Source organism: Nothobranchius furzeri, chromosome 5, assembly GCF_043380555.1.
Source record: "Nothobranchius furzeri strain GRZ-AD chromosome 5, NfurGRZ-RIMD1, whole genome shotgun sequence".
Taxonomy (NCBI): domain Eukaryota; kingdom Metazoa; phylum Chordata; class Actinopteri; order Cyprinodontiformes; family Nothobranchiidae; genus Nothobranchius; species Nothobranchius furzeri.
The window spans coordinates 39,955,995-39,980,456 of record NC_091745.1 but is presented as its reverse complement, the minus strand read 5'-3'; the positions used below and the strand labels follow the sequence as shown (position 1 = coordinate 39,980,456).

General features: G+C 43.8%; 1 protein-coding gene across 5 annotated transcripts in view; it reads right to left on the bottom strand.

Annotated features, from left to right (window-relative positions):
- Window positions 1-24,462, bottom strand: part of LOC107395643 (HIVEP zinc finger 3) — a 104,905-nt gene that overhangs the window by 72,604 nt on the left and 7,839 nt on the right. For 2 of the 5 annotated variants that reach the window (XM_070550773.1, XM_070550771.1), the window contains exon 2: window positions 20,946-21,015. The exons of the other annotated variants lie outside the window; for them this stretch is intronic. The gene's annotated coding sequence lies outside the window, so the exon portion shown is untranslated. The remainder of the gene's footprint in view (window positions 1-20,945; window positions 21,016-24,462) is intronic. 5 annotated transcript variants of the gene reach the window in all.

Below are 24,462 nucleotides of genomic sequence, written 5' to 3'. Positions count from 1 at the left end.
GCTTCCTCTTTGAGCAAGTGCTATGTGTCCTCCCAGATGACACAGTAGTCTCTGTGTCACCTCAGGTGCTTGACTTGTGCAACACTGGGTTGCTTACCTGGGATTAAAATGTCAAAAACTGGAGAAAAACAGAGAAAGATCCAAAGATCAGCTTTGTTTGATGATCTGACTTAAAGCAGATGTCCATCTGATCACTTTGGTAAGTCCAACTCAAAAGGATGGCCTTATGAATGTGTCTTCTGTAGCCTTAAGCCCTGGAAACCCTCTCTGCTGAGTTAGCTCATTCAGTCAGCAGACAGTGAGAATTGTTTTTTTTTTTTTACTGATTAATATTTCAGTTTTTTAACTGATTAGATAAATGAACTAAAGGATTTTCCAAAGTTAAGGGGATGTTTACTTTATACTATAATAACATTTTTACTGACACAAAAACATTTGGAGGTTGCAACCATTTTTGGATCGAGGCAGAAATCCTTTCTGAAACGATGACACAGCAGCCCACTTCAAACGTGCTCGCTGTTGCTTTTGACGGTGAAGCCCACATCAGACACGGGCTTGTGCTTACTGGCTACCCTAACTCCTGCACAATTCTGCTGACATCAAAGATAAACTTCACTCATGTTTTTATTTGCAGTGGTCTCTAGAAGCAATGAATGCCTTGTAAGTCGAACTCTGGGGGAAAAAGTGACGGTGCGCCTGTTACAGGAACCAGAACTGAGCCAGATCAGAGCTGAGCTTCAGACGGCAGGATTTGGAGTCTTATTTCCTGATTTGTGGACATCTGACCTCTGACTGGACAACAGCAACATGACTCAACCACTGACTGTTTGCTCTACAATGTTGATGTTTTATCTCCACAAATAACACAAACCTGGAGGAGTTCTTGCTATGTGGTGGAGTAGCTGATGCTAACAGTTAGCTTCTACTAGTTCTCAGCTGTTTCCTGGAGGCTAAACCAAAAACAGCCTTCCCCGTTGTGAGTTAAGATGGGTGAATCCATGAATGTTATGTGACATTGTGACGTAGATCAGCCAGGTTTGCCGAGCAGGGTCCAGCCAACCACAGGGCGTTTCTGCTTGGGCTACAGAAACGCCTTAATCGGGATTACTGTAGCTTCTCACTAACCAATCAGAATGGGCAGCAAAATATGTTAGTTTCCCTTCTAAGTTTGTCAAAATAAAAGTCTACACTAATTGATCGTGTAGCACCGCCATGGCAAAATAAAAGCCGCCACACCTATAGAATATATCTTTGTTGATTTTTTTCCTAAGATATTGTAATGACTCCAACTTGTTCTTTCGGTTTCGGATCTTTATTCTGGGCTATTGTTGGCTGCAACTCACGCCTGAACTCCAGGAAAAACAACGTTAACAATCTGCGTTCAAACTAGCTTGTTTTCTTCTCCTAAACAACCGAACCGGAACGCTCCACACAACCGGCCAAGAACTCCCCGGCTCGGCCGGCTAGGGGGTGGGAGGCTGCGGGCGGGCCTGTGGGCTTGCCGCTGATGTCTCCCGGGACTCTGCCGGCTGCTGGTTGTGGCCCCCCGGGGCGATCCTCTGCACCTCTCGAGGGGGGCGGGGGCTTTTCTGGTTGCAGTCTCCCTGGGGTTCCTGTGCTCTAGGGCAGCTCCTGGATCTCTGGGACTTGGAGCTCCCCCCATCTCCTGCACATCTTTGGGGGGCAGATCTGTGGCCCCTCACACTCTCTATTGGACGCTCCTATAGAGACACCTTACATAAACAAGCGCGTGTACACACACAGGTGCTCACATGGTGCTCTCATCAGTATGGACTTGGACACGTTAAACACAGGTCTTAAGGCTATGGTGGGCACTAAATGCACTGCGATTTATTATCGTGTGATTGTTCAGTTAAACAATGTTGATTATATATTTCTTCATCAAGTTGACGCAGTGATAGCTTGATCTTGTTGTATTGTTGTTGTGTGCCTTTTTTTTCTTCTCTCTTTCTGCAGGTCTAGAAGCAGACTCTTGTTGATTATTGTTGATTTTTGGGCAGTCCGTGAGTGCTCTGGGATCTCTAGACAAGGCAGCTTTATTCACATTAAAGGTTCTCAATATTCACCTTTTTTGTGTTAAAATGTACAAAATGTGGTCATCTTTTGATCTCAGTAACGTTTCTGTGTGGTGTTATGAATGTGTTGGTTCTCCAGGTAATACCCGTTTGAAGAACCCATTTCACCTTGTCGTTCCAGGCCATTTAAGATGTTTGGTGAGGTTTGTGTGTGTTTTCAGGCTCTTCGTTGCTATGTACCATTATTTTGACCTGAATGAGACACCTGACACCAAAATCTGAATCAGTTCCAGGAAACACAAATTATGAAACCTGACTCAAGACTGAGCCTCTGATGGGATTGTTTATCTCACAGTAGGATTGAAATCAAACATGGCAAAAATGAGTTTTATTCTGTGCTGAAGTCTGTGTGCAGCAAGTGAGCGTTTATTCTGAAGGGACACGCTGATTTAATCCTGGACAGGTAGAGCTAGGAGTTAAGGGAGAGGCAGAGGACTGATGTACATGAGAGGCAGGTATAAAGTGGGTTGGGCCATGACACTGGCGGTGTGGGGGTGAAGCTGTTCTGCAGGGACAGCAGCGAGGAATGAAGCATGAGGTGTAGTTTGAAATGTCTCCATAATCTCTGAAAGACCTGGATCTGGGTAAAAACATCACTAAATATGAAAAAATGCTCTGGCTCATAAATATTAGAGAAATATATGTAAAAAAGGGATTTCTGCTTTGAATCACCTTCATGGATCACATGAAGCTGTTCACTAATACTTTAATTAACTAGAACAGGTTTTGCACTGAGCTCTTTTGAACATGCTAAAGTTAGCTGAAGAAGATGCAGAGTTTACCCGAGGTAAAAACAAGAATTAATTCAATATTTTGTTCCTGTATACACCACCGTGTATATCTGAGGATGCAAGTTTAAGGCTGAGGAAGTTCAAAAAGATGAAGTGCACTCATCAGGTCAGCTGTTTAGTCCAAATCTAATTCACGGCAGCAGAAGTTTCCATAACTATAGAAACTCATTTAGAGACCACATAAAGCACTTAGGAGAAAGTTAGAACCCACAGAATTTAAACAAATGGTAAGCTGCGCCCTCGGGTGAGAAGCTAAACCAAGAGTGAAAATCTAATCCAAAGATTGCAAAAATCTCATCTGAAGTCTCGTAAGTAGGACAACATTCATTACTGGCCACAAATCCTAAACCTGTGCTTAAAAGCATCAGAACAAACGTGAGGTTTCTGGTCCCACACACAGAAGGTCCATTCAGTTAAACACACAAGGACTCGTTTAAGAGCAAAGAAGCCACGGTTTGGAAGCCACCGGTTTTTATTTTGGTCATTGTGGTCTAGCAAGACTCACCAGGTGTTTGGTTGGAGGACCATGAAGATGAATGGGTTGGAGCTTCATTCAGTCATCATGAACCTTTAGTTTAAATACTGATTTATCTTAAGAATAAGCTTAGTAAATCTAAAAGATCACCATGGTGAGGTTATCCTTCCTCTATGGACCTTGTTCTTCCCTTTAAGCTGGATGCTTTCATACTGCGGAAGTTCTTCATTTTCCTAAGAACACGTTACCTTTGTCGTATAGAGGTTAAAATAATAAACAGTCTAAACATCTCATCAGGAAAAGGATAACAACAAAAGCTGTCAGACTGTTGAGACCAGAGGAGTGTGATGGTTTGCTTGACATGGCAATAACAAAGGTTTTTCAAGCCAGGACACTTGATCTGGTTGATGTCTTCAGTTATAAATCAGTCCTCAAGAAAGCGTTTAGGCATCAGGATGATGTTGTGTAACGTTTTCTCACTCTTCTGCATGTGATTGTTTTATTCTTTATGATGATTTCACCATTGGGAATGCGCTGTTGTACTTCTTTTCTTCTGTTTTCCTGCATAAATAAGAGTTTTGCATAAAAAATGGAAGACCTTCTGTTTTTCACTGGAAAATGCACATTTGACATAGAGGAAGGGTCCAGGAGTTAGCATGGATAATTTTAGCCAAATTATCTGCTAGTGAAGGTTCTCAGTCATCCAGGTCATGGTAATCCAAAGGGGTTCAAATGACGGGCAACTGGAATTCTTTGGTTTCTTGAAGACGTTTTGCTTCTCATTCGAGGAGCTTTGTCAATCCAGGTCACACCCTCCTGCATCTAATCGAAACAACTATTCCCAAATAATAGTCTGACTTCAATAACTCCTCAGGGGGTAGGCAAGAGGGGTAGTCATAGGTAGTTTCAGCTTGTTAAGCAACAATGCACAGCACCAGATTATAAACTTCCATTTTCCAATCAGAAGTGACAAAGCTTCTTGGATGAGAAGCAAAACATCTTAATGAAGTCAAAGAAGTCCAGTTGCCTTCTTTTGAGCCCAATTCTTTATAAATGTGGGTCTAGTTCACATGGCGGGATAATTGTGCCGCTTTCTCAACCGTCTTTCCCTTCTGGCAATCTTACCCCCAAATTCCACTACCTCCGCTCCACTCCGGTCCGCCCCCGCCTTCCGCAGCCGCTCGCTTCCGAACTCAATTTTTACTGGTACCCGCTCTACAACGGCTCCGCTCCGGTGCTGAGACCTGAGGTGGGCAAACAAGCATGCGCGGGATTTTCGAGATCTTGCGATACAGTCCGAGCAATAAACGCGGAAGTTAGATCCAAACACCCGTTGTGTGGGAGAAGCATCGGCATGAACTGTTTAATCTGCCCATCATTTGTGTTGAGAGATCAGCAGTGTTTGGATCAACAAAGTGTGACTACTTTGATAGTAGAAACTGTATTTATGGCTTACTTTTGTGCATTTAAACTTCAGCCGCCATTGATAGTTGTTAAAAGTTGTTAAACCTGTGCATATGAAACAAAAAAACGCCTTTTGTTTATCGATTTATTGTGAAAAACGGAAATTGTGCTTGCTCCTTTTCCTGTTGGGCCGTTGTGATTTCTGTCCATTTACTGCGGAGGTGCTCCGGCGTCCAGCGAAAATAGGATCGATTCTATTTTTGCTGGACGCCGGAACAGAGGGCGGCGCACGGCGCCGCACTGCCGGAGCACGGCCGCAGTAGTGGAATTGCTCTGATTGACTACAACGAGACCGATTTTGCTCCGGCGTTCGTGTCGGAGCGGAGGTAGTGGAATTTGGGGGTTAGGGATGCACCTCATCCCCATAATGGCTCTAAAGATAATCTTATCAGATATTCCTGCTGTGTGTGGTGTCTTAAGAGAGCTCTGGTCTGCTCGGAAGCAGTTTGGGTCCACTCACATCATAAATTGAGGAAATCAATCATTTTGGATTGTCTTGGTCTAATTTTCGAGGACAAACAAGTGTGTTGCCTATTGAATCACAAAGTCAGGAGATGAAAGCACACCACAAACTCCTCCTCCACCATATTGGTTTATTCCAAAGTCACGTTTGACCTAGCAAGATCTCCCGTCTGACTGAAGAATGTCTGTGTGTGAAATCGGTTCATGTGTAGTGTTTTGTTTTTGCCATTTGGCTGGACACCGCACACTGTAGGACGAAAACTAGAATAACAGATTTGATTTTATTGCCGTGATTTTGTAGTCTTTCATATTTAGAAAATCGTCCAACAATATAAAAATCCTGTGTGTGAACGGACCTAACTCTGACCATCAAGTGTGTACCAGCAGCTAAAAACTAAAGACTTGCCTCTACGGTGACTACAGGATGGTAATGATACAGATGTTATACCGAGACAACAGTGATTATTGAGCAGATCTACTCTAAACTGGATAGGTTCTTCCTCTAATCCCTAAATCACACCATTAAGCTCATCATCACTAGTGAATTTATGGCGCCTTGTTGTGCTTCGTTTAACTTTTCTGGAGACGAGATCTAATATTTCATGTCAACTCTGTGAAATGTTCTGTATGTTGTTTGTTTCGTGGTCTCAGATATGCTCATCAGTGGGCACCTCTCCAACATCTCCAGGCACAGAACACTTCAAATCCAGTTCAAACAACTGTTTCAATCATTTTAGTTTGGCCTAAATGAGACATTTTTCTGTGGCGGGACAAAACATTTTTATCTCCCTTTGCCAAAAGGCAATAATCAAACCATAATGGTTTTGCCTTTGTGTATTTTGATTGGTTGTCTTTCATGAATCACAGAAAACTCAGAAAGTTTGCGTAGGACGTGCATCTGCTGCGGATTAACTGTAAACAAGGGGACGCGTTTTTGGTTCAGGCCTTCCTGATGGAACTAGGCCAAAGTTTGAAAGATTGGGCAAATGAGAGGCCGAATACAACACAGCACTCTGCTCACCATGAAAAACTGCACAGAGGATAATCTGATAACACCACAGTTACAGAGAAAAGCAATAAACTGAGCATTACGTGGATTGATGGGACGAAGAGCCGATGCGCTCTTCAAAGAGTGCAGCTGCTTCTGAAATGTGCTGCAGAAGAAGGTTGTACTCAAAGAGAATACCTCAACTAGGGATGGGTACCTTTGACATCTGAGTCAATACGGTGCCAATTCCCGGAACCTACGAATCGATTCCGGTACTTGATAATTATTGTAATCATTTTTTAAATTAAATATATTTTATTTCCCAATATATTTGATAAATAACATACAACTGTTTGTATTTTATCATCGTAGTGTTGTACAAAAACCTTCAATATGACAACCTTTAACAACTGTCTCTAAATGATGCAAAAACAAACCCAGCTCCATGTCCTCCTAATCCTCTTCTACACCCTCTGGAATTACTCTGATGAGGAGACCGTGTATTATAAACTACAAATGAAATTACAGCAAACTTTGATACCATTCAGCTGTTTGTATTTTAATATTGTGGTGTTTCACAAACTAAAGCAGCTCCATGTACTCATTTTCCTCTCCCCTCTGGACTAACTGTGTGATGGTGGGTTCTTGTAGTTTTATAAACTGTAAATCGCACTCAAGCAAACTAAATTTACTGTGCATCTTTTGCCGTTCATTTTCAAACTGTTTATTTATTCTACTCGGAAGTTGAATTTTCCCAGGAGAAAGCAAACGCACCATTAGCTATGTAAACAAAAACTAAACTATCAAGCTAACGTTATCTTAAACAGTTTATTTAGCTGCTGGTGCAGATTAAGATGCTTCATACTCAGGTCGTCGCTGGTTTCATCATCACCCAACAGCCCATCGCATTTAGTGAAGTGAAGCCAAACTTTAGAGCACGTTCACTTTCTTCTAGTTGGAATTTCAGAGTTCCGAAGAGAAAGAGAATGCACCATTAGCTGAACGGAAGCTAACATATCAAGCTAACGTTATCTTCAACATTTTATTTACCTACCGGAGCAGATTAAGGTTGCCTCACTTAGATCGTTGTTGTTGGTTTCATCATCTCCCAGTCACCCATCCCGTTTAGTGAAGTGGACCCAAACTTCAGAACGCTTCCTCTCAGATTCAGATTCAGATTTCAGATTTATTGGCCTAGTAAAATTACATTTACAAGGAATTTGTCTTCGGTAGATGTTCGCTCTCTAAAACAGACAACAACCACAATAAATGAGAATAAAAATACCTAAAAACACATAAGAACATGTATACCCACACACATGTTAATTTACACACACACACACACACACACACACACACACACATATCCATAAGCATACTGAATAAGTATTAAAAAGTATAATAAAAGGATGGTAAAAGAATCTACAGATTCAGGAGAGAAATGGCTGAAGGAAAGAAACTGTTCTTGTGTCTGGTAGTTTTTGTGTACAGTGATCTATAGTGTCTGCCAGATGGGAGGAGATGGAAGAGAGTAGATGCAGGGTGTGTGGCATCTTGGACAATATTCACTGCCTTTTTCCTGGTCCTGCTGATGTACAGTTCCTGGACAGAGGGCAGGAACTGTACATCAGCTCTCTCTGCCATGCTGCTCTGTTTACAGCTCGCCCATAGAGACTGACGACATTACGCTCTTGCACCGGCGTGCAGCACGGGTACCAAAAAAGGCACCGTATTATATGATGTGAATTAGTACTCAGTCGGTACTATGGAATTCGGTCGATGCCTTAAAAAGTACCAAATGCAGTACCCATCCCTAACCTCCACCCAACAGCACACAACCGAGGTCTTGTGTTTCTGATATTCTGATGACATCACAAACTATGTCTAATCCAAGAAGAACTGACAAATAACAAAAAAGATTTAGTCATCTTGCTACACTGCTGATCATAATGGTTGAAATCATGGTCTCACACACACTGGCAACAATGCCTGTGTGTCCTGCTCAGATAAATTGATTTATTCACTTTACACCCTTCTGTCCTTTCACAGGGCCTCCTCTCTAATCTCCCTCTTCTGTGTAATTCAGACACTCCTCCTGTAATAGACACCCTAAAGAGCTCCGGACGTCACGTGACTCTCAGAGAGTAGACGCCATGTTGGCAGGCAACAAATGTAAACAAAATGAAGGGGATCATTTGGATTTTACTTCGTCTGAGTTTACTTCACACTTTAAAACTGAAGAAATCATTTTATATAGTCAGAAATTAAATAGACTAAACATCTCCGGCCCTTCCTGTACCCCTGGGATACTTTTTAAAAACGCCAGAAGCAGTCGGAGCGGACTTCTTACCGGACCTGGCCGGGGAACGCCTTGGGATTCCCCCGGAGGAGCTGGCCCAAGTGGCTGGGGAGAGGGAAGTCTGGGCCTCTCGACTTAGGCTACTGCCCCCGCAACCCAACTCCGGATAAGCGGATGAAAATGGATGGATGGATGGATGGACAAATAACAGATTTACAAGTAAGTAGTTTAAATAGAGTTCTGTGCTGTTTGAATGTATAAACTGAACGCCAAGAGAAATCACTAGTTTGATTTTTTTTCCGTGAATAAAATAAATATGTCAGGCAGGAGCGTCTCAGGATCTGTCTCGGTGAGACAGATAATAGCAATCCAAAGTGCTTTTTATGTGTGATCTGACAATTGATCAACCATTGCTTAAAAATGAATTACAGCTTAGCCGGTTAATTGCTGGGATCATAAAACACGTAAACGGCAGCACGCAGAAATCACGAGGCAACGTTTTACGTGATGTTTACTTGTTACTATGAGTAATAAGACAGAAAAAGCCACGCCAAAATAAGTTTAGGAAGCCCACTAAGAATCATAATAAAAGCATTTAAAATAAATACCATACACAGTTGAGGAAACGTTGGTTTAAGTACCTGATATGAAGTAGTCGCTGCATAAGCGAAAACCTTTACTCTCGGGATCCCACAGCTTCATTTTAGCCCGGTCACTAGCGCGTTTTATTACAATGATCCAATGTTTGCGGCGCTCCGGATCTTGGGGAATCCTGTAGATGGCTCATTCCTTATGTCGTCCGCGTCTGTTCTGCATCCTGGGGCACAACAGGAATCTACTATATTTCCCGTTTGATTGAGTTTTCTGACAATAACAAATAGTCCAGCTGCCGGCTTCTACCTGCCAATGTGGCGCCGTTTCGATTTGAACTGTTGCATGCCGGAGAAGTGACGTCAACTCCCGGAGCTCTATACTCAGGGGCAGAGAGTGGGAATTCTCCACTGCTGCTCCAGATATTGTACTAGAGGGTTACCCACACCGCATCACGGCATAATCCCAATTCACCCCTAAATCCAGACCTTTGCATTTTGTGCATTCATGATCCCAGTGAAGGGACATTGAGAAATGTTTGTTAATTTTTTTTTTTTTAAAAGTAACTTTGCACGCCAAAGTCTGTTCAGGTAGTCCTGCACATCATATATGGGCTTTCCATCAGCTTATGTTGTCTTCTGGAAGCAACATCCTACTTCACAGTGAAATAATCCATCTGCTCGTCTTTGTGAAATGAAATTAAGGATCAAGGGGCAAGAGGCAAACCCCCTTCTGCTCTTGGAATTTGTAGCCAAAGTTCTTGAGTCAGTGGTCTGTGGTCGTTTGTGCTCACCAACACTTAGGACCAAAGATCACCAAAGACAAACTTCAAGCAGTGTCAGAAAATTTGAGAGAGAAACAATCAGTCTGACTTCTTCTGCTACAGAAAATTTCCATTTCTTTCCATTATTTCCGTCACCCTCCTCCTTCCCATTACTGCCGCAGTTACAACACATTCTCACTCCAGAAGCATCGAAAACTGACGCTAAGCGACCAGGCGCTTGACTGCCTGAGCGTCGGTTTCCGATGCCCACGGTAAAACGCACATTTCGCCGACATTTAACCTCTAACCTCCTGCTATTTAACCTACCCTCACCCCATCCTAACCTTAACCCTGTTGCTCATTCTAAACTTCCCCGTTAACCATGTTGGAGAGGGACGTTACAACTAGGAACAGTGTGGAATGAGCAAGAGGGTTAAGGTTAGGATGGGGGTAAGGGGAAGGTTAAGTAGCAAGACGGTAAAGGTCAGAATTCGGTAAAATCCCCGTTTTACCATGGGTGTCGGAATCTGACGCTCTGGAACTCCCAACGCATTATAAAAACTGCTTGTCACCCAGCGTTGACTTTCGACGGTTCGGGATTGAAAATGTGTTGACAGTTACTTTTCTTTACTTTGTTGAACTGACATCAGTTAGAGGTTTGTTGTGACATGAGCTTTTACAGCTACACATTAAGGGCGCACAGTCCAACATGCAACTCACATGATTTCTAAAAGTCTATCTCATTTTATAAATGACCATTCTAACCTAAAGGGGGCCTAGAAGAAGTATTTTGTAATTGTAAACTGGAGTCTCTCTATATAAAGCTTTTTTAGGGGCTTCTAAAAAAATCAGGAAAGAAAGTAGAAGTAAAATACCAAACCGTGCCCTTGGAAACTGGTTGGACTGAGCTGCACCGGTCCCAGTTACTCTGAGTAGTGTACCTAGAAAACTACGTCGATAGCCCCGGAGTCCTGATAAATGGCCAAATACAACCCCATAATAAAGTCCTAAAATGGAAATACTGGTTTGCTCCGCCCACTCAGCCAGGATGTATGAAATAAACTGTGGGATGATTGGTCGGTTTACCCTGATGGCTCTATGATGGGGCCTAAAAGCAAGGCGTTCTTCAATCTGCTCCGTTTCTGTGACTAATCAGTTATTTATTTTTTGAGGGGGCAATGCCAGCGCTGCTGACGACTTTAAACAAATCGGCGTCCATTCCGATCACAAGCTTGCCGTCTCTGTCACTCTCGATGGATAGTTACAAAGTTGGGCATGTCTCCATCAGCCTCTGTGAGCCAGTCGGAGAGCCCTAGCACAAGCGCATAATGGCGTTGTGTCTCTCCGTACCCACGCAGACGGAGAAGCATAAATTAGGCGTAAAGCCAGAAACTCTACTTTCATCAATGTGCAGAATGCAGATACCCTGATAGGCCATTTTTGGATTTAACTGGCATTCATTCAAAGTCTGGATATTCTCAGTACATCCAGGAATATTACATGTGTGCTCGGACATTCTTCTTTGATTTCCTTTCATCCAACAAGGGCATTAGCAGTAGCTTGGGCTAGCGTTAGCAGTAGTCCAGGCTAGTGTTAGCTAGGGATGAGCCGGGTACTCGTTTCAAACGAGTATCCGGTACGGATAAAGCATTTTTGACGAATACGAGCATGACACGAGTAAACTTCGGAAATATCTGTAATCGTGCTGAGGGAAAATCCTCATTGGGTAACTGACTGTCTTCACGCTCTGTGATTGGCCAGTCACATAGAGCGCCCGCCCCTCCCGACACACAAAACTCTCTAGCCGGCCGGGAACGCAGTCCGTCCGTCTCATCCACGCACACACACAGACAGTAACGGATCTTGCTGTGCTTGCTTCACTGTTGCTCACATTTCTTCAGTTTTCCCTAGGTTTTCTTCAGCTCGCCTCTTTTTCAGTTGAATATTTAAAGCTACTTTTTTTCGTAACTTACTGTGCATGGTGCATTTGACAAGACAGAGCTGACGTGCTGCATTAACTCACTACCTCCGCTCTGGTCGGGTTTTTTATTTTTTTAACTCCATGTCTCTCCCTCTCACCCTCTCTATCTCTCTCAGACACACACACCTTAATCAACATTGCTTTTTTTAACTTTGTGTGGGGCAAAATGCCAAGAACGTTAAGAAAACAATCAGTTTAATCAAATTAAAATAAAAAATATATATAAAGTTGTGTCTGGTTCTAGCATTTCATATTTCCTAGTTCCTACTGCATGAGTTCAGATGTATTAATCCATGCACATAAATATTAATGTTGTGATTTTATTGAAACACTAGGGCTGTCGCGGTAACCGCAAGAAGAAAATATCGCGATATTAAGAAACCCACCGCACTGCATGACGTGCCACCGCCATTACCGGACTTGATTAAATCTCGCAACAGCGCATGCTGAGAGGTAAAGTCCGCGCTGATCGAGGAGATAGTACACATGGAAGATGGAGGGAGCGGTGTCAGTGCGTCAGCTGCAGCCCAGCCAGAGACCTTGGAGCAGGCAGTGCTGCCACCAGCGGCAAAGAAAAAAACGCTTGGAGACCTGCTGAAGTCACGGACAAGGACGTCTTCTGCAACCGTCCCGAAGAGAGTTAGAGCCGAGCTGGAGCTCACTCGCTACCTGCAGGAGGAACCCATTGACCCTAATGAAAACCCTCTGACATGGTGGCGCAACAACCATGAGAGATTTCCATTGCTCTCCAAAGTCGCACGTAAGTACATGTGTATTTGCGCAACAAGCGCACCATCCGAGAGGGTTTTTAGTGTCGCTGGAAATGTTGTCACCCCTCTCAGATCCTCTCTCAAACCGCATAAGTTTAACATGCTGGTTTTCCTTGCGCATAACAAGGACATGACCGAGTTATAAATCACAGTTATTCTTGTGTGTGAAAGTGAAATGACAGTGCCTAGGACATCTCATTTTGTATACTTTATTTTAAACTACAAAACAAAACGGGCACTTTTTTTTATTTCTGTTAGATGTTGCAGCCAAATTTGCATTTCAAAGTTAAACCTCCTGAATGTTGTTTTTAAGTTCGGTCAGAGAATGCCGTTACTGCCCTTTGATCTGCATTCAATAAAGTGTTAAAAATGGCCATGTATTTTTTCTATCATTTTTTAAATGTGTAAGCACAACGTTTCAAAGGAAATATTGCCATGAGTTTAGTAATTAACAAACAAATTTGCTAAGTACATAAATAAAAATGGGGTGCAACAATATCGCATACCACAATATTGAGCTGCCCTGACTCACCGCAGGGGGAATTCCTCAACCGCGACAGCCCTATGAAACACTTGTTCTGAAATAGTTCCTTTACTATTGTGATCAAAAATATTTAATCTCAATTATGAGGCTGCTCTGTAAATAGTTTTCACATAAACAATACACATATCAACTTCTGATCATTCCATATCAATTTCAGGCTTAAAATAATGTATTGATGTAAACCACACCCACTTCTGGTTAAACCACGCCCACTTCCGGGTTATGCCACGCCCATTCCGAGTACAGATACAGATCATTTAGTTGGTTGAACAGATACAGATACAGATAGTGGTGTACTCGCTCATCCCTAGTGTTAGCAGTAGTTTGGGCTAATGTTTATATATATAAATGTGGCTAAAGTAGGGTTAAAGTAAGCAGGGACATTTAGATTAAAGGGTGTGCGTCTAAGTTTATGATGTGCTAAACCAGCTTTTCTCAGATTCAACCATTTCTCAGCAGCCATTACAACATTACTAATTTACATAGGAAAACAGGTCAGATATGGCTGTTTTGGAACATTTGACACCCCAGGCTGTCTTTTTTCAACAACACCAAGGCAGATGTGTTTTTAAGTCTAAGTCCCCTTTAATTAAGATTCAACCTTGGTGGTTGTAGATGTCCAAGTGAAAAGTCCCATCCTGGACCGAGCCACAGATGATAACCAAGTGTCCTTCCACTTTGACGTCCTCCTGTACCAGCAGCCTGCCAGTCAGCTGACACTGGGGCGAGAGCGGGGTCCTCGGCGGACAAAGTCAGTGCCGTTAAGCATATTAAAGTTGCAGAGTGTTGATGAAAAACTGAGGTCTGCAGTGACTAAGCTGGGGTCACTCCCTGGTACTGTGCTGACGGTGCAAAGCAGAGAACAGGGAGGAGGTGGCCGACTACCTGGAATCAAAGACTGGGACTGCTGACTGAGGCTGCTGAGGACGACAGGATTACATAATTAAAACAACTGTAACTTCTCAGACTGAGGAAGCGTCTCCTATAGCAGACCTCCTCACACTATATATAGACTTCCTGGTCTTTTGCAGACATCTGCCTTTGCTTTAGCTGCAGATACCAAATATGACACGATTCATTATACCCAGTTAATTAAATTTCTCTGCCACATGCCTCTAGCGGAGTGTGCTGCAGTTGCTTTAAAGCTGCCTTCTTTAGCACCTGCTAGGAACTTTTTACCTTCTTTTTACTTTCACTAACACTCCACTGCCCCTTGTTCACTGTTGCGTCCCAAAAGGTGCTGAAAACCTTCAACATCCTGCTGCACAGAGTAAACATTTAGCTCTACGGTGAGTGGCACTTTCCCCCCGTCTTCTTTTCATCATCTGTTTATTTTCTCAATTAGGCTGGCTGAGTCTGTGTCAGCAGCTGTGGGGTTTCGCTCAGGCAAGAGGCGGCGGGCGAAGGAGGATCGTCTCCTGGGGTGAAAAGTTTGTGTGTGTAGGTGTGAGTGTTGAGGAAAAAGTGGAATCACTCAGATGAGAGACAGTTTTAACGTTAGAGTTGCTGTGCATTGTGGGGACGACTCACCTGCTGTTGCGTCTTTTGTTTGACTCTAATCCTAGTGAATTAACTGGTGTCATCAGGAATTAGAGAGCTTTTCAGTTAGACGCTCTAAAACATTCTGCAGGATCAAACTGAGACCTCAGAGTACAACAAGAGTCCAAGCAGCTTTTTTTTTTTATAAAATGGAATCTCTGCAGCTTTTGGTTTCCATAAACAAATGTAGGACAGAATGAGCTGCAAACCCAGTTAGGTTTTACATTTCTATGTAAGTAGAACCCATCCCATCTCTTAGACAGGTTCAGGTTTGGGTTGTATAAATTACAACTTTCAAACATTTCTATTTTTCTATTGAAAAAAGGCAAAGTATCCAAAAAGCCGAAAAACAAGTCAGCATAAATAAATGGAAGCACCATTGCCACTTTCATTTACATCCAATGTGAAATTAACCACCCATCCATCCATCCATCCATCCATCCATCCATCCATCCAACCAACCAACCAACCATCCATCCATCCATCCATCCATCCATCCATCCAACCAACCATCCATTCACTCATTCATTCATTCGTCCATCCATCCATCCACCCACCCACCCACCCATCCATTCATCCAACTACCCTTCCATCATCCATTCATCTATCCATCCATCCATCCATCCACCCACCCATCCATTCATCCAACCAACCATCCATCCATCCATCCACTCATCCATTCATCCAACCAACCAACCACCCTTCCATCATCCATCCATTCATCCATCCATCCATCCATTCAACCAACTACCCTACCATCTATCATTCAACCAACCAACTACCCATCCACCATCCATTCATCTATCATCCATCCATCCATCCATCCAACCAACCACCCACCCATCCATCCATCCATCCAACCAACCACTCAGCCATCCATCCATTCATCCAACAAACCAACCATCTATCCATCCATCCACCATCCATTCATCCAACCAACCAACCAACTACCCTTCCATCATCCATCCATTCATCTATCCATCCATCCATCCATCCATCCATTCATCCAACCAACTACCCATCCATCTACCTATCATTCAACCAACCAACCAACCAAACAACCAACTACCCATCCACCATCCATTCATCTATCATCCATCCATCCATCCATCCATCCAACCACCCACCCACCCACCCACCCATCCATCCATCCATCCATCCATTCAACCAACCACCCAGCCATCCATCCATTCATCCAACAAACCAACCATCCATCCATCCATCCACCCATCCATCCAATCAACCAACCAACCAAACACCCATCCATTTATCTATCTATCCACCCATCCCTCCAACCATCTGTCCATCAGTCACCCTCACCCATCCATTCATTCATCCAACAAACCAACCAACCACCCATTCATCCATCTATCCATCATCCATTCATCTATCATCCACTCATCCAACCAACAACCCCATCCATCGAACCATCCAACCATCCATCCATCCATCCATCCATCCAACAAGAATGAAATCTTGCAAGGACCAGACATTTTCTGTGATTTGGCCTAAACTCTGGAAACCAACTTCCACCTGACATTAGGCAGTCTACTTTGGTTTTGAATGCAAGTTGGTTTTGCATTTGTGTGCTCTGTCACCAGGTTTATTCAGGCCGTTGTTTTTATGTTTGACTCGTATTGTTTTTATTGAACAACTCTTTAATGTGCTGTCCCTTTGTTTTACTTATGGTGTTTAATGATCTTATGGTTTTATTTATTTTAACCTGTTTTATTATGTTTTTATCTTTTTGGTTCGAGTGTTCAGCACTTTAGGCCACCTTGTCTGGTGGTAAAAAGGTGCTCTACAAATAAATAAATGATGATGAGGTGGAGGAGGAGGAGGAGGAGGAACCAACCAACCAACCATCCCATCCAACCAAATTTTTGCATTTTTTTATTCACATTTATGAGACTCGTTGGGACTATTAACTTGCTGATTTTGGCCCTCATCTGTAAAGCATTGGGCACCCCTGCATTAATATAACTCTAATCTCAGCTTCACTATTTATTCCTGCTGTTCCAAAGTTCCTGTCAGGATACAAAGAAAGTTTTGTGTCAAAGTCTTTTGACCAGACTTAAATGAATTTCTGTGACCACTTTGCTCTCTGGGTCAACTGAGCCAGCGAGCTGACAGGTTCTGCAAAGTTAAAGACAACAAAATGCTCCAATAAAATCAAACACCAACTTTACAAGAATCACAACCCACAGAAGACCTTTCTCCTGCTTCGGGACAGGAAGTATGTCCTGGACTGTACAGGGATTAGGTGTGGCAGCGTTGGATTAGAATATGACAGACTGATTTTTTTAAGCACAATGGCAGCCTGTTTTCCGTCCAGCCTGCACCTCTGTAGGAAAGCTGTCTGTAGGAATGTTCATGCAAATATTGACCTTCAATTAGGTGAAACAGACGCCCTAGCTTTAGGGGCTGCAATATTGAAGGCATCAGCAAAAGCACTGTACATGTAAACAGTTACAAAATATACTGTACAAACACGCAGCGAGCGTGCACAAACACATGGTGCACGGATACACCTTCATCTGCAGTGTGAACGTGCATCACACAGATAACAAGTGCAAAAAGCTTCCAGAGAGTTCTGAAGGTGGTTTCAACCTCACATAGGATGTCAACGCGGTGAGTCGCTCTGCAAAACCACAACAAAAATTAAACTTTCAACAGAAATCCGACAGCGGAGGGATTTTTGTTCTTTCGTGGCTGAGGATCAAACGACCTTCCTAAGCGACGGCCGCCGACCACCCTCCTGCATAATTAACAGCATGCAGGTTCTCTGTGTGACCTTATCTGACGATGTAAGGGCACGGCATATGACAAGAGACTAAAGAAAACAGAAATATTACACGTGCACGCGTGTTCTTCTCAGCACGGGACACACCTTTATTTACAGGCACTGATGTTTTTGCCTGTGTGGACACAGGATGCTGGATAATAAAGGCCTTTCATATATTGAGAATCACATGGTAGTTTATGGCTCTGCAGAAATAAAAAGGATCTGAACGCAGAGCTCCCCAGTAAGCCAACACACACTAGAGCAGATTGCCCCACAGGTGAAAGAGAGAGTGTGAGAGGGAGGGAGATCCACAGCAGACCGCCAGCACCACAAGACAGACTAAACAAATCTGGGTTTTAGTGAAGGTTGCTCTGCAGATTTCTCAGGGCGTTTAAAAAGAGCATCTAAAGGGAGGGGTGTGTGTGTGTGTGTGTGTGTGCATGCGTGCGTGCGTGTGTGTGTGTGTTAGTTCAGCCTCTCTGCTTCACTGACAGCAACGCGGCTAGGGAGGACGGCGCTGGAGTATCGCCTGCTGCCTTGATCTGCTCGGCAGATCCGCGCTGAGGTCGGGGAGGATTTCAGCTCTAAAGCCTCCCACAGAGCAGAAATCCCCCCTCCAAATCCTCACTTGCAGTTACTGCAGGGGTAACTAACACCCTGAGACAACGGAGTCTTAAAGAGGAGAGAAAAGGAATAAAAAATTTGGAAAAAAAAACGTTATAAAAAGTTGTAGAGTTAGAAACGTGGATGCCAGATTACGTCATCATTTGGGGGCGATTTAAACGGTCTGGTAAGAATTCTTGGTGAGTGTGTTACCTGTTCAAACTCCAGGGGGATGCTGCTATTCTTTCACAAGTGTGGCTAAAAGCAGATCTAAAACCAGGAGTAAACTTTTACTAATCCTGGTCTGAGTTTTAGCCTAGATGGAGAGAACTTACACACCTGTTTACTCTCCAGAGTCAATATAAAAACACACCCTTTAGAATTCATGAGAAACTTGAGTGTTTAATAAAGATTTTATGTGTTACTAATCTGGATTTTTACACCTGAAAAGGACATTTTGACGTTGTTTATGTAGAAGATAACTCACATCTCTGCAGATTTTCTGAAGGGCTAGCTAAAGCCAGGCTAATGCTAGCTCACTTCCTATTTTACTCATCGATGGTTTGTGTCGCCATTCGTCTTCTAGAGGTTCCCGTCAATAATGCACCATCAAAACTTTCTAGAAAGATCTTCTCTCTAATAGCATACGTGCTTTATTAGGAAAAGTGCTTTAATGCAACATCAAGGACAGCGCTGCACAAGCACGGCGACAGCAGCATCACATAAAACTAAAACACAAAGAATCTAAAACACAGTTAGATGTAGACACAAAACCAGTACAGAAGTCACAGCCTGGCTTGAGTAACGACTGATCTCAGTCGTCAGAGTGCTAATCACGGGCAGCGGACCTCTTCCCCTCAGCTCACCTTAATGTGGGTCAAATGTGCACAAGCAACTGTTTATGAAGTGGTAAATATCGCCCAGTTATTCAATGCGCTCTGATGCAGTAGCTTCGGTTGCTCCACTGATAAATAAAACGTCAGTGAGAGTTCTGCATCCCTCCTCCTGAAGCTCATTGAGATTCCTGGGGAGTACAGCGGCCGGGCCAGGAGTGCTGGACTCCCGCTCGGTTCATGCACTGTACATCCCCACCGGCATGCAAATGCTAACAAACAAAGCACGTGACCGTCCTCATGAATGATACAGCGGTAGGAGTTCAATCAAAGACAAACATCGTTGCAGGTGTTTGGGTTGTGAAGAAGCTTCTGGAGATTATAATCTGTGCAGATGCACTGCTTACTGAAGGTCAGAAGTCAAAGAAGGAGGAAAAGGGGAAATAGATCATATCTGATTCTGAGCAGAAGCATCAATAAGAAGTTTCGTAGCTGTTAAAACACTCAACTTTAAACTCCGTGTGTGCATGTATCACACTTTTTTCATGCCCCTCCTTAGTGTTACACAAACCTCAACAGTGACAGGGCAGCCTAGCCCTCTCCAGACATACCTGAGGTGTGCAGCACAGACGCTCACAATCACTCTACAACAATAACCGTTGCTCAATGCTGGCCAATGTGGACAGAAACACACGTCCCACAAATATGCCCTGAGTGATGCCACCAAGAGAAACAGAGGGATTATAAGAAGAGAACAACTCCAAATATAAATCTGTTCAGAGATGTGGCCTGGTGATGTCACTTAAACCCGAGGCCTGTTTTTGAGGGAGGATCGCCACGGCAGAAGCCAAACCAGCCAACGTTCCACCTGGCTACCAACTGTGCAGGAATAAGCAATGATTAACTCTTAGCAGAGGAGTGTTTGAATGAATAACCTCCCCTCTATCTGCACCTTCCTGCTTAAATGCACACTATCATCTGCATTCATCGTTACATAAGCTGGGTGAGCACACACCGGGGAGAGGAGCCAAGCAGCCGTGCTAACACAAAAAAACACCTGTCTCTGGCAAACACAGGGAAACCTAATCTCCATTTCAGATGGCAGCCGACACAACCGTCTGAGCAGAGAACTGAACCCGTTCAAACACGAGTGTTAGGAGAGCTGAACTACAAACAAGACAAAACTTAATAACCGAGAGCATGTTGTAGGAAGTATCAAGCTACAGAATACAGGCAAGAGCCAAAAATAAAGTCATTAGGCCAGTGGGGCGATTGTGAAGCTGCCAGAGTGGCTCTCCTGGCCTCCGTTTAGGACTATGTACAAACGTGCACCCAGTGTCTTTGCTCCTGTTTGAGTCTGGTCTGCCAGCTCCACAGTAGGTCCATTCTTCCACAGGGCTTCACTAAACAGGATTAACCCCCAGCAGCAGCAGCGACATCAGAAGCTTCTGTCCTCCAGCAACACTGACTTTACACCTTGCGTCACCCGGTGCCATCCTTCTTACCGAGACTCTCTAAGAAAAACAAAATGTCAAACCTGCTCACACACGTTATCCGATGCTCGCTGATATCAGTGCAGCAACAGAACATTCAGACAAATGAGCCACTGGGTCCTGTGGTTTCCTCCATAATGCTTTCTGAACTTTATTTTGGTGAAATCAATCAAATTTGTATTTCAGCTTTGACTGAAACTCCTAACAATCACAAACACAACTAAATCAACAAACAAACCACACATTTCCGCCTTGTCTGACAGCTAAACTCACACGCCTCTCGGTGACGATGGCAGAATGAGGGCAAAATTCATGGGCAGGAAATAGTTTGTCAAAAGGTCTGCCTCCATTGCTTCCAGTTACCCCGACCTCACAATGGAGGCATCAGCCGCGGAATGGTTCATTTGGTTGCTTTGCTGCGTGCCAATCCACGACCGAAGAGTCTCGGCTGCAGAGCGGCTTTCTTACCGTCCTCTTAGCTGGACTCGAGCTCACAAAATCCCTCCAGAGTTCAAAGGTCATGCTTTGTTTAAGTCATCTGCCAAAAAGACAAAGAAGGAGATCATGTTTGATGTCTAATATGAAGCTTTTCCTCTCCACTGCCAGGATTAAAGCCACGAAAAAGACACTTCTCAAAAGATGCTGTGAGTAAATAAGGTGTAATGAGATAAAAAATAGCATTGCTGCAATAGGCTTTTATTTAGAAAATTACTGGACATTTTTCACTGAGATCGTGTGTGATTTCCTGTCTGGCCCCATGTTAAATGCACAAATTGACGTGTCCGCAAAGTGGCTTGAGGTAAAAATAGAACCCGATCCCATATTTAGCAGCGGGGCGTGCTGCCTCTACGCTGCAGCCGGTTTGGATCAACCCATAGACCATTATGGATTTTGTTTGAAGCAGCCATGTTTCATTGCCGTGCCACACCTCTGATGCCTACAGTGAGAAGTTGGGGTAATACCCCCAACAAACGCACCAATACGCATTGTAGTCATCCAGCTGGATCCAGCATCCAGCTATACTCTTGTCTTCAGCACTCACACAAGAACATAATTTTACAAAAACTAATGCTAGTGTAGCAGCTCTTCTCTCCTTTTGTAGCAGCACTGTCCCTGTGACAGATTATTCAAGTAAAAAATTGGTGTGATTTTTTTGATCAAACTGCACGTTTCAGGGAGTCCTTTTATTGTGGGCAGTCTAAGGCACACCTGTACATTATTCATGCTGTCTAATCAGCTCCTTGATATGCCACACCTGTGAGGTGGGATGGGTTATCTTTGTAAAGGAAAAGTGCTGATTAACGCCGGGGACACACCGGCCGCGGAAGTGCCGCGAAAATGGGACTGCCTTCATTCGGCGCCCTTGTTAAGCTATTCTATAGACCACATGGGCCGCCGAAGCGCACTGAATGGCCGCGCGCCGGCGCTCCAGCCCGCGCCGTGCAGTGATCATTTCGGCATCTGCTCTATTTTTTTGCGAGCTGTGGGTGAATCGCGTCAATTTTGGCAGGAAGTCAAACCTAGACATAAGAGGTGGGCTGGTAAATTTAACAAAATAAAGCATTTCAAAATAAAATTCCGCAATAGTCAAATGTGTTCATGATCAGACACTGCAGAAAAACCACACGAACACACACACATCGAACTTGTGTCAGTGTGTGACCACGTGAAGGGGGTGTGGTTTTGGGTGTCTTTTTTCCAGAGCAAACAGGACAGAGAGGCAGAAAGTCTGAGGCAAGCAGTTAAGATGGATGACTTTAAATTTATTATGGAAGTTAAGAAACACAAGGAGCTGTACGACCCCTGAAAAACATGGTTATTTACGTACCCATTTCGGAAGAAACTGCTAGGATACAGCTGCAGAATTGGAGCGGGTTCCAAGAGATTCAACTGGCAGAAACAACTCATACCATAGGTTCTCACACACACACACACACGCACACACACACACACACACGCACACGTAGAGGAAAAGAGCTGAGAAAAGGCAGAGAGGAAATGGAGGACACCAAGTGTTTAAAAGAAAAACTACAGCTGAGCTGAGGCGCGCCTCGACTGGGGCGCGTCTGATCTGAACTGAGGAGCGGCGAGCAGCGGCCGAATTTCGTGAGTGATTCGCTTCTCGACGCTTCGCGGCGCTTCCGCGGCCGGTGTGTCCCCGGCGTAACACACATGTGGACAGATTTCAGAACAATATTTGAGAGTCATGGGTGTTTTGTGCATGTAGACAAATTTTCAGATGTTTGAGTTCAGCTCATGAAAGATGGGAGCAAAAACAAAAGTAGTGATGCACTGATATGAAATTTTTGGGCCGATACCGATATCTGATATTAAGATCACAGTTAAGGTCGATAACTGATATTTGCAGATACAGATATGCTAGCAATAATGCTTCTAAAATCAGCAGATTTTGTATAGAATGAAAATGATTAAAGCTGAATTTACATTATTATGTACACACAACACACACATTTACGGTTCTGAGATGATTTCATTCACTGTCACATGACTAAATAAATCACCCCACTCACCCTCTGAAACAGGCAAACAAATGGAGACAAGATGGAAAAAATATCGGTTGTTAATATCGGCCCGATACCAATATTTACAAAAATGACTAACATCGGCCGATACCGATATTGATGCCGATATAGTGTCCATCCGCAAAACAAAAGTGTTATGTTTTTGTTCAGTGAATGATCTCTAGTGTTTCCCAACTTAATGTCAAATAAATACCAATAATAATCCTATTTTCCTATTTGATTTAGCAGCCCAGACTAGCTTTTCAGACCTTTTGGGTGCAAATGAACAGAAAAACAATGCCACACCTTTGGAATAACCGGTATTTTTGTGAAGACTTAAATAGCACATAAGAACTTCTGACTAGAGGACTAATCAGCTTCAGGGATGACGGATGTATGCTTTTTGCATTTTATTGTAAAGCCCGATCTCCTACAGCAGCTGTACAGAATAATCCACTGACTGCACTAGACTGTTGACGGGTGTAAAAACAGGTTCAATACCCCTACAAGTGCTTTTATTCTCAGCTTGTAAACGTAACGATTATTCCTAACGGGCCGAGTGGAAGTATGATTTAAAACCGAGCCTAAACACAGATGCTGTTTCCATCCATTCTCAGCACTAAAGACGGCAGCCACTGCTAGGTGCAGGCAAATGTTTGTTGCTTTTAAACAATCTTTGATATTCGTAAGGAAACAGAGAAGTGTTCTCCCCGGACACCCGCTGAGCTCGTGCCTTTCTCCAGCCGGCGCCACAAGTGGTCGTTGATCCGGGCCGGAGCACGGCGCTGTGGGGTTTCCACTTTGTGGTGATGCAATAAGAAATAATTGTATGTTGGCCTCTCTCCTTTTAAATCCCCCTTCACCACTATGATCCTACAGCACATATGTCAGACTCAAGGCCCACGGGCCAGATGCGGCCCGCGGTGCATTTTTATGTGGCCCGCGAGATAAATATCAAAAATATATTAAAACTGGCCCGCTGGCCGATTTTACCGCAAAGACTTCAACTCCCATGATGCTGTGCGGCGCCAGCGCGGAGCCGACGCGCCCCCTCCTTTGTGTTTTTTCCAGCGCTGAGGCAGTTAGAGGTAGTTGGGTGTCTGCAGCTCCGCTGTCTCGGACAAACTACACCCCTCTCACTCAGCGCCGAGTTCACTCAGCTGTTTTCTGACGTTGAAGCCCAGAAACGGAGATTCTAGCCGCTCAGTAATGTGTTCACGACTGAAAGAAAGTTTTCCAGCTAACTTCCAGACAGAGCCGATATAACTCCAGCGAACAGCGACACGCTCAAACCAGCACGACTCTGTGGCTGCTGTCGTGTTTCCTCCCCGACACACAACAACGCGGTCAAGCTGCTCAGACATGTTCATCAGCACAAACCTATGTGAGCACCTGTTGTCATCTAATGTTGTCATTATTATGATGAAGATGAACAAAACAACAGGAGTCTCCTCCTCAGCTCA